Source organism: Pipistrellus kuhlii, unplaced genomic scaffold, assembly GCF_014108245.1.
Source record: "Pipistrellus kuhlii isolate mPipKuh1 unplaced genomic scaffold, mPipKuh1.p scaffold_m20_p_14, whole genome shotgun sequence".
NCBI lineage: Eukaryota > Metazoa > Chordata > Mammalia > Chiroptera > Vespertilionidae > Pipistrellus > Pipistrellus kuhlii.
The window spans coordinates 24560836-24568991 of NW_023425449.1; positions in this window are offsets into that span (position 1 = coordinate 24560836).

The window sequence follows — 8156 nt, forward strand, 5'->3', positions numbered from 1 at the left end:
CTGTAATCTGTGTACAACACAGATAGCGACAAATGCAAAGAACTGGGAAGGAAGAAACGAATGATGACTGGCAGATCTAGAATATGCTGTTGAAAGAGATGTTTTGTGCCAGGTCTTAGGGGTAAAAGATATCTCATCAAAGGGAGTAGAATCTTTTTTTAAAATCTTTATTGTTGAAAGTATTACATATGTCCTCTTTTTCCCCCATTGGCCCCTTCTAGCCTGCACCCTCTCCCCACCCCAGGCCTTCACCACCCTATTTTCTGGTCCACAGGTTATGTATAAATGCAAAGAAGTTCTTTGGTTGATCTCTTGCCACCCATCCACCCATCCCCACCTTCCCTCTGAAATTTGAAAGTCTGTTCCATGCCTTTTTTTTTTTTAAATATATTTTATTGATTTTTTACAGAGAGAAAGAGAGAGGGATAGAGAGTTAGAAACATCGATGAGAGAGAATCATCGATCAGCTGCTTCTTGCACACCCCCCCACTGGGGATGTGCCCACAACCAAGGTACATGCCCTTGACCGGAATCGAACCTGGGCCTTTCAGTCCGCAGGCTGAAGCTCTATCCACTGAGCCAAACCGGTTTTGGCTGTTCCATGCTTTTCTGTCTCTGTATCTACTTTGTTCATCAATTTATTTTGCTCATTAGATTCCACATGAGTGAGAAAGAAAGAAAAGGGGTAGAATTTTGACAGATGGGGAAAAAATAATACTTTTGGTTGTTCACTAAGGTTTTAAACTGTAAGGAAAACCAGTTTATTTTAGTGTCATTAATACTGTTAAGGTATTACCACTCAATGGTTCTTATTTACAGACCAGGATAATAATTTCCCTTTCAAAAAAGTCTGCTTGGTAATAGTTTTTGGTTGACTTAAAATGGAGTTTTTCTTTTCTCTCTCTCTTCTCTCTCTTAGAGACTTTTGTTCAAATAAAACTCTACTTGAAACAGCAGAGTCCTTTCCCCAGCTTCTGCCTCATACCCCCTCCTTCCCCACTGTAATTCCCAGCACAATTTGAAAACCAGTAATACAAATAAAAACTTACTGCACAGCTAGAGGCTCAGGCACAAACACTAACATTGCCTTAGATGTAGATAGAAGCATTCCCCAGAGCTCATACCCTCATGCATTCCTAAAAACAGGTGGCACACAGGTGGTGGGTGTAACTTGTTTCAGTAAAAAATGAGCTCTTTCTTGAATGTGCATCTTGCCTTCTGAGGAGGAGTTCTTACTTGGCTCCTGGGAGATAATTTGGAGTTTGGAGATAATTAGGATCCTGGTGTTGTACCCACTCAAGTTGATCCGCCGGGGTTGGCCTACGTTCAACCATGGAGGCAGCGCTTCCCTTTGAGGTTGTCCTATCAGAAAAGAGGTTCTAGTTAGTTCTGACAGTGGAATTACTGAAAGCTCCAGTAAACATGGGAAAGGAATACTGGCAGCCATTATAAGAAAGTAAGTATCAAAGCACACTGTTAGAGGGAATGGCCAAAAGGTTAAGCATGTTCTTGCCTACAAAGATACCTTGCAAGCCAAAATCAATTTGGCTCAGTGGATAGAGCGTCAGTCTGTGGACTGAAGGGTCCCAGGTTCGATTCCTGTCAAGGGCATGTACCTTGGTTGCGGGCACATTCCCAGTAGGGGATGTGCAGGAGGCAGCTGGTTGATCTTTCTCATCGATGTTTCTAACTCTCTATCCCTCTCTCTTCCTCTCTGTAAAAAGTCAATAAAATATATATTTTTTTAAAAGGTAAATACTGGGGCTGCCTCCTGGGCCTTTGCAAGTGAGCAGAAGCCTAAGGAAATGCAAACCGGTCCCTTTGCTTGCCCAGAGCCCCACAGGGGTCCTTCGTGCCATTGCGGAAAACAGTGGGGCCGCGCCCATCCTCAGTGGCTTAGTGGTTGAGCATGGAACTATGAACCAGAAGGTCACAGTTCGGAGTCCCGTCCAGGGCATATATCCGAGTTGCAGGCATGATCCCAAACTGATCCTGCAGGAGGCAGCCAATCAATGATTCTCTCTCATCGTTAATGTTTCTACCTCTCTCTCCCTCTCTTTTCCTCTCTGAAATCAACACAGATATTGTACATTTAAAACAACAACAACAACAGTGGGGCTGCAAATAACAGTTCAGTCTTTCTTTCTCCTCTGAAAACATTTCACTTCACATTTGCTGAGAATTTACCATGCATGTGTGAATACCACGATAGTTACTGCTTCTATCACGCCCATTCTTACCAGGGCTTCCCAAAATTCAATGACCACAGTGGCCCTTGCATGGCTTCTTAGTCCATCTTTCTCTTCTCCTTCCTGCTTCCTTTATTCTTTCTTTTCCTTGGTTTCATTTCCTTTGGCCACCTCTGGAACTTTCTCCACTAAATTACTCTATGCTACATCTATGACCTTTCCTCTAGGCATAAGAGAATTATGCTTCTGTCTTCTTCTTTTAAAGGTTTCCTTTAGCCCTAGCCAGTTTAGCTAGTGGGTAGAGCTTCAGCCTGTGGACTGAAAGGTCCCGGGTTCAATTCCCATCAAGGGCACATGCGTGAGTTGCAGGCTCGACCTCCAGTAGGGGGCATGCAGGAGGCAGCCAATCAAGGATTCTCTCTCATCATTGATTTTTCTTTCCCCCTCACCCTTCCTCTCTGAAATCAATAAAAGTATTTCTTTTTTAAATGTCTCATTTTCTGTAGAAGTGTCTACACAGGCAGGTATTTGTTTGCTTTTCAGGTTTTTATTTTCTTTCTTAGAAGTGTGCTGGCATTTCTCACTCATCAGCTGCAATTGTTCTGAAGAATTCACTCACTATATTTACATGTTTGCAGCTGCATCAAAACCTGCATGCTTTGGGATTTTTCAGATTGCTTCCCATACGTAATTATTGTGCAAGATATAAAAGCTGCACCTGGTTTTGGAGTTGTAAATATCTTAGTGAATGTGATTTTAGAAACATAAAGAAAATATATGTGGGCTTAATGGAGGTCCCTAGATGATATCATTATCTTCCATAAAATTGTCCTCAGTAGAGCAGTCATAATTTCTCTAGGGTTAAAATACCCTATAAATCTCTCTGTGCCAGGGAAGGTTTTTCTATACCACTCTCAAGTGCCATCTATATATATAAAAAGCCAGTGACCAGAATGCCAAAACGACCTGAACTACCAGTTGCTATGATGGCCACTGTGGCCAGCAAACCAGCCCAATCAGGGGATGGGGCTGGCCAACCTTCAGCAGCCCTTCCCCCAAGCTGGCCCTGCCCCAGATAGGCTCCCACCACCCCAATGGGCCCGCAGCCCCTCCCCCCCACCTGCCTTACACCTCCCTACACCATTTGGGGGCAGGGCCTGCCAGGTGCCCACAGCCCCTCCCAAGGCCAGCCCTGCCCACGATCATCCTCCCCATCCCAAAAGGAGGCAGGCCTACTGGCCAATTGCCCTCAGCCCCTCCTCACAGCCAGCCCAGCCCTGATGTGTCCAATCAGGGCAGGCTGGCTGGCCAACCTCCTGACATTGTTGTTAATCCCTTACTGTGCTGTCTAGTTATAAATTCAACTTTATCATAGGTCTGTGTATATACAAGAGAAAAATAGTATATAGAGTTCAGTACTATCCACAGTTTCAGGCATCCACTAGGGGTCTTAGGACACATTTCTCATGGGTAAAAGGGAACTAGTGTAGGATCATTATAGTTGGGAGGTAAAGGGAATAAAACTTGAACAAATTTATAAGTGCATTTCCTTATTTATTCACTAAGAGATTTGGAATGTCTTATTGAAAAAGACTTGTCCTTTATTTTAATATTATAAACAATGTTGCTGTTGCCTCAGAAATCTCTGCATATTTGTTCAAACTTGTTTCACTTACAAATGTTTGGTAGAGGTTAAATTTTGGACAGGCCATATTTAGTTGAGGTAAAGGCCTTGACTGTTTCTTTAATAGTTTCACTGACATTGTCCTTTGGGGACTTAACCAGCTGACAATGACCATGAAAATGTTATAATAGCCGGGGCTGGGCAGGTCATTTTTCCTGTGGGAGGGCTATGGCAGTGAGGACAGCTATTTTTGTCACTAAATGTGTTAAAGTTACAATTATGGTAAGTAGAGAGTTGATGGGTTTACTTTGACCTTAGGTGATAGAATGACCAGTAATGATGATGAATCTACAACCTCGCAACACAGAAAACCATTCCTTAATAGGCATTTAATTCACTTATGGTTGTATTATTAAATTTTCTTGGGAAATTTTCTCCATATTCCAAGACTATTACAAGACCATTTTTATCTCTTATGATACTACACTACAAGAAACTTTTATGAAATGAATGTATTGTTAAGTATCCTTAGTGAAGTTCTGAGATTAAAATTAATTATTCATATATAATACCTTTGATCTGATTAGCTATGGATAACCTAAAATTAGGTGTTCAAAAGAAAAATGTACATCTATCTGCTTTGGATTTTTTTCTATACATTTTCTTTGTTGTTGTTAATTCTCACCTGAGAATATTTTTCCATTGATTTTTAGACAGAGTGGAAGAGAGAGGAAGACACAGAGAGAGGCCTTGATGTGAGAAAGACATATAAATGAGTTGCCTTCCACACACACCCTGACCAGGCCAAGGATCAAACTTTCACTACACTCAAACCCCAGATCCTTCAGTATGTAGTTCGACACTCTGACCACTGAGCCAAATGAAGTGAGGCTTTCCTATACGTTTTTTATTCCTCCTCCTGCATGCCTCAGGTTATACAACTGCATTTTTACACTCTTTGGGTGACAGACCCCAGACCTTGAGACATACAGTGAGGAAGAGTCAAATGGACTGGAAAAAGCCATGGCAAATGAACAAAAACTGACCTTTCAGGGAAGATTCTTAACATTATTCATGGCGTCATTATGAAACATTTCTGAGAGGACTCTCAGCACTGAACAGTAATAACCTTGGCAGGTTTTCTGAAGTCAGATTATCTGTGTTCAAATCCTGGCTCTATCATTTCTTCTCTGTGCAACTTTCAACAAGTTATTGAACACCTCTGACTCCTAGATGTTATTTTTTCATCGTCAGTTAATGAGGAGGTTAATAATCCTGGTCTCACAGGGTGTATGGGCTGAATTCTATACCCCAAAATTTATATTTTGCAGTCTTAACCCCCAGTGCTTCAGAAGCTATCTATTTGGAGAGACAGGGTCTTCAACAAGGTGATAATTTAGAACACAGCTATGAGTGTGAGCCCTAATCCGATCTGACTGGTATCCTCATCAGAAAAGGAAATGTGAGCACACTGAGGGACACCAGTGATGAGCACACAGAGGAAAGGCCATTTGAGGACATTGCAAGAAGGACATTGTCTGCAAGCCCAGGAGAGAGGCCTCAAAGACATCAACCCTGACCTTGACCTCTAGCCTCTCGGACTGTGAGGAGATAAATCTCTGTTGTTTGAGTCACCCTGCTATGACAGCTCTAGCAAACTAATATACAAGGTATCACGAGGACTAATGAAAGTTCATGCGTTTCACTATTATTCGGTTTATAAAATTTATATTTTTACTTCTTCTATGTCCTAAATCTGTCATAAATATGAGGTAAAATTCTACTCCACCAATGCTCATGTGTCCTCTGCAAGCCATTTGCCATCTCTGAATTTCAATTTCCACATCCATAAAAGAAGGAGACGGCATTCTTTAATCTCTGAGAAAATCTCGTTCATCTAAAATTAGTGATTTGAATGGATTCAGGTTTGAGGAAAGAAGCTACTCTAGGCTCCAGCAACAAGCAGTTAGGCCTGGGCTAGGAAAGGAGCAGAAAGAGTGATTGTCCCCCTGGCGGGCCAGCTCAGGGAGGGGCCTCTGACACCTCCTCAGAGCGTGCAGCCCCCCCACCCCCCCGCCCCTAGGTCTAAGGGAGACAAATAAAAGAGGCTGCACAACATAGTCTACCCAGCCAAAGAAAGAACAAAAACAATTTGGAGGTAAGCAGAGTGAATGACATTTCATTAGACAATCCCCGAATGACACCAAATATCAAAAAGGAACCGTAGCCTAAATAAATAAATAAAAAGACTTGAAAATTAATTTAGGAGTCATAGCTAGCATTTTAGGAACAGAATGACATAGAATAAGAGACAAGAGAATGTGGAGAACAGATGACAAAAACAGAGCATTTTATAAATAGCCATGATGTGCAAAGCACAGGACTTAATATCCAATATTTTGGCCGCATATCTTGACTTCTTCCTGGAATAAAATATATTATTGGGAAATGGGGTATAAATAATGCCTCAAATAAAGAAAATATGTATGCATTTGGTTTGCATTTTAGCACATTTTAAACTGTCTTTCACCTAAACAAAAATAATTAGCACAGATACATATCACCCAAGTAATGAGGATTATACGCTGAAATTAAATTTTTTATTCACATTTAACCCTGAAGTTCAGCATGGGGCCTTTTAGAAGCTGTCTCCTCTTAGCCATCGGTAAATATCATTCTAATTTTTTCTGCACAGCGAGTATGCATTTGGGAAATCTTGTTCCCCAAGCAAACTCTCAGAGGGGGCCGCTTGCAAACTTCTGCTCCTTCACCGCAGAGAAAAATCTAACGTTACTGCAAGGCCTAGCAGTCATTAGCTGGGGAATCAATTACTCCAGAGACATCTCACTCTCCTTCCCTCACTGCCCAGAGCACAATTGCTGCTAAACGGAAATGAAGCCAAGCTCAAGCACTCTCTCCAGATGGTTTAGGATATTTTATCAATGGGGAAAATGAAAAGCAGGGATAAAAATGTGTGTAACTCATATAAAACGTATGCATTACCCTTACTAATTTAAGTAAAGAAAACATTCTAGAGTGCCATTTTTATGCTTCAACTCTTGCTAACTTACTAAGTAGGCTTTAAATGAAGACAAAATCCAACAGAATTTCTGGAAACATTTTCTTTTAGCAATTCTCCTTTTTTAATGTTTTTATTGATTTCAGGAAGAGGAAGGGAGAGAAAGGGATAGAGAGATAGTAACATCAATGATGAAAGAGAATCATTGATCGGCTCCTTCCTGCACTCCGTACTCTGGGAACCGAGCCCACAACCCAGGCATGTGCCCTGACCAGAAATAGAACTGTGACCTCCTGGTTCAGGCACATTTTTCTTTAATATGAGCCTTTCGTAGAAACCTTAAAGGGAGGGACTAATGTCTCCCCACTCTTATTTCAAGGACAAAAACCCCTCCTGATGATTCTAGAGGCAGTGACACATTATGGGGTAGAAAAAAAGAGTCGACTGAGAAACAGAAGATGAAGGCTTTCATACTTTGCCAACAATTGTATGATGTTAGCCAAGTCACAAATTAAAAAAAAAGAAAAAAATCAGTTTTCTCAACTATCAAGTGACAAGTTAGTCTCTAGGAGCTCTCCTAATATTCTTGATCCATGAGCAACTGTATATTGCTCTCTAACTATATTTCTCTCCCTCCAAGCTTCCCCTTGGAAACTTAATTAGGTGCCCTGTTAGCCAGGGGCTCTGAGCTCTGCACCAGGCAGCACAAAGCACAGTATCTTCCCCACTCAAAGGCAGCTCCTGAGTCCTTGCATCCAGAAATCCCAGGGGAGTTACCAATGCACTTAATGTGTACACACGTACGTCATCTGTGTGAAGTTCACTTTTAGGAAAGAATTGCAGGCTTATTGTGCAAAAATAAGAAAAATTCTGAAAATAAGAACATTAGGGTGATCTAGCTCTGCAACAAGATATTATTGGTCCAAATGATTAACAGAACAATACTGGGGTATAGATGGACAGGGAGACTGACACAGAAGAGCGAGGCCAGAAATAAATCCATGTAGAGATGAGCATTTAGCTAGGAACAAGAGGCTCTGCCTATGAGTATGGGTGTGTGGAGGGAGGCAAGATGGACATTTCCATTAACAAGTAGCTATTGGGGAGGAACTAACTCTCCCGTGACACCAAAATAAACTCCAAATGTCCAACCGATTTCAACTTTTATTTTCTTAAAAATGAAACCTTTATAAGAGGATCAGAAGGAATCTTGGGAGACTGTTTTATTATTGCAAAGTGGGAAAAGCCTTTGAAATAAAGACTCCAAGTTTCAGAAGCCATTGAAAAGCGGAGAAGGGATTTGACCACATTACTTTTTTCAAAT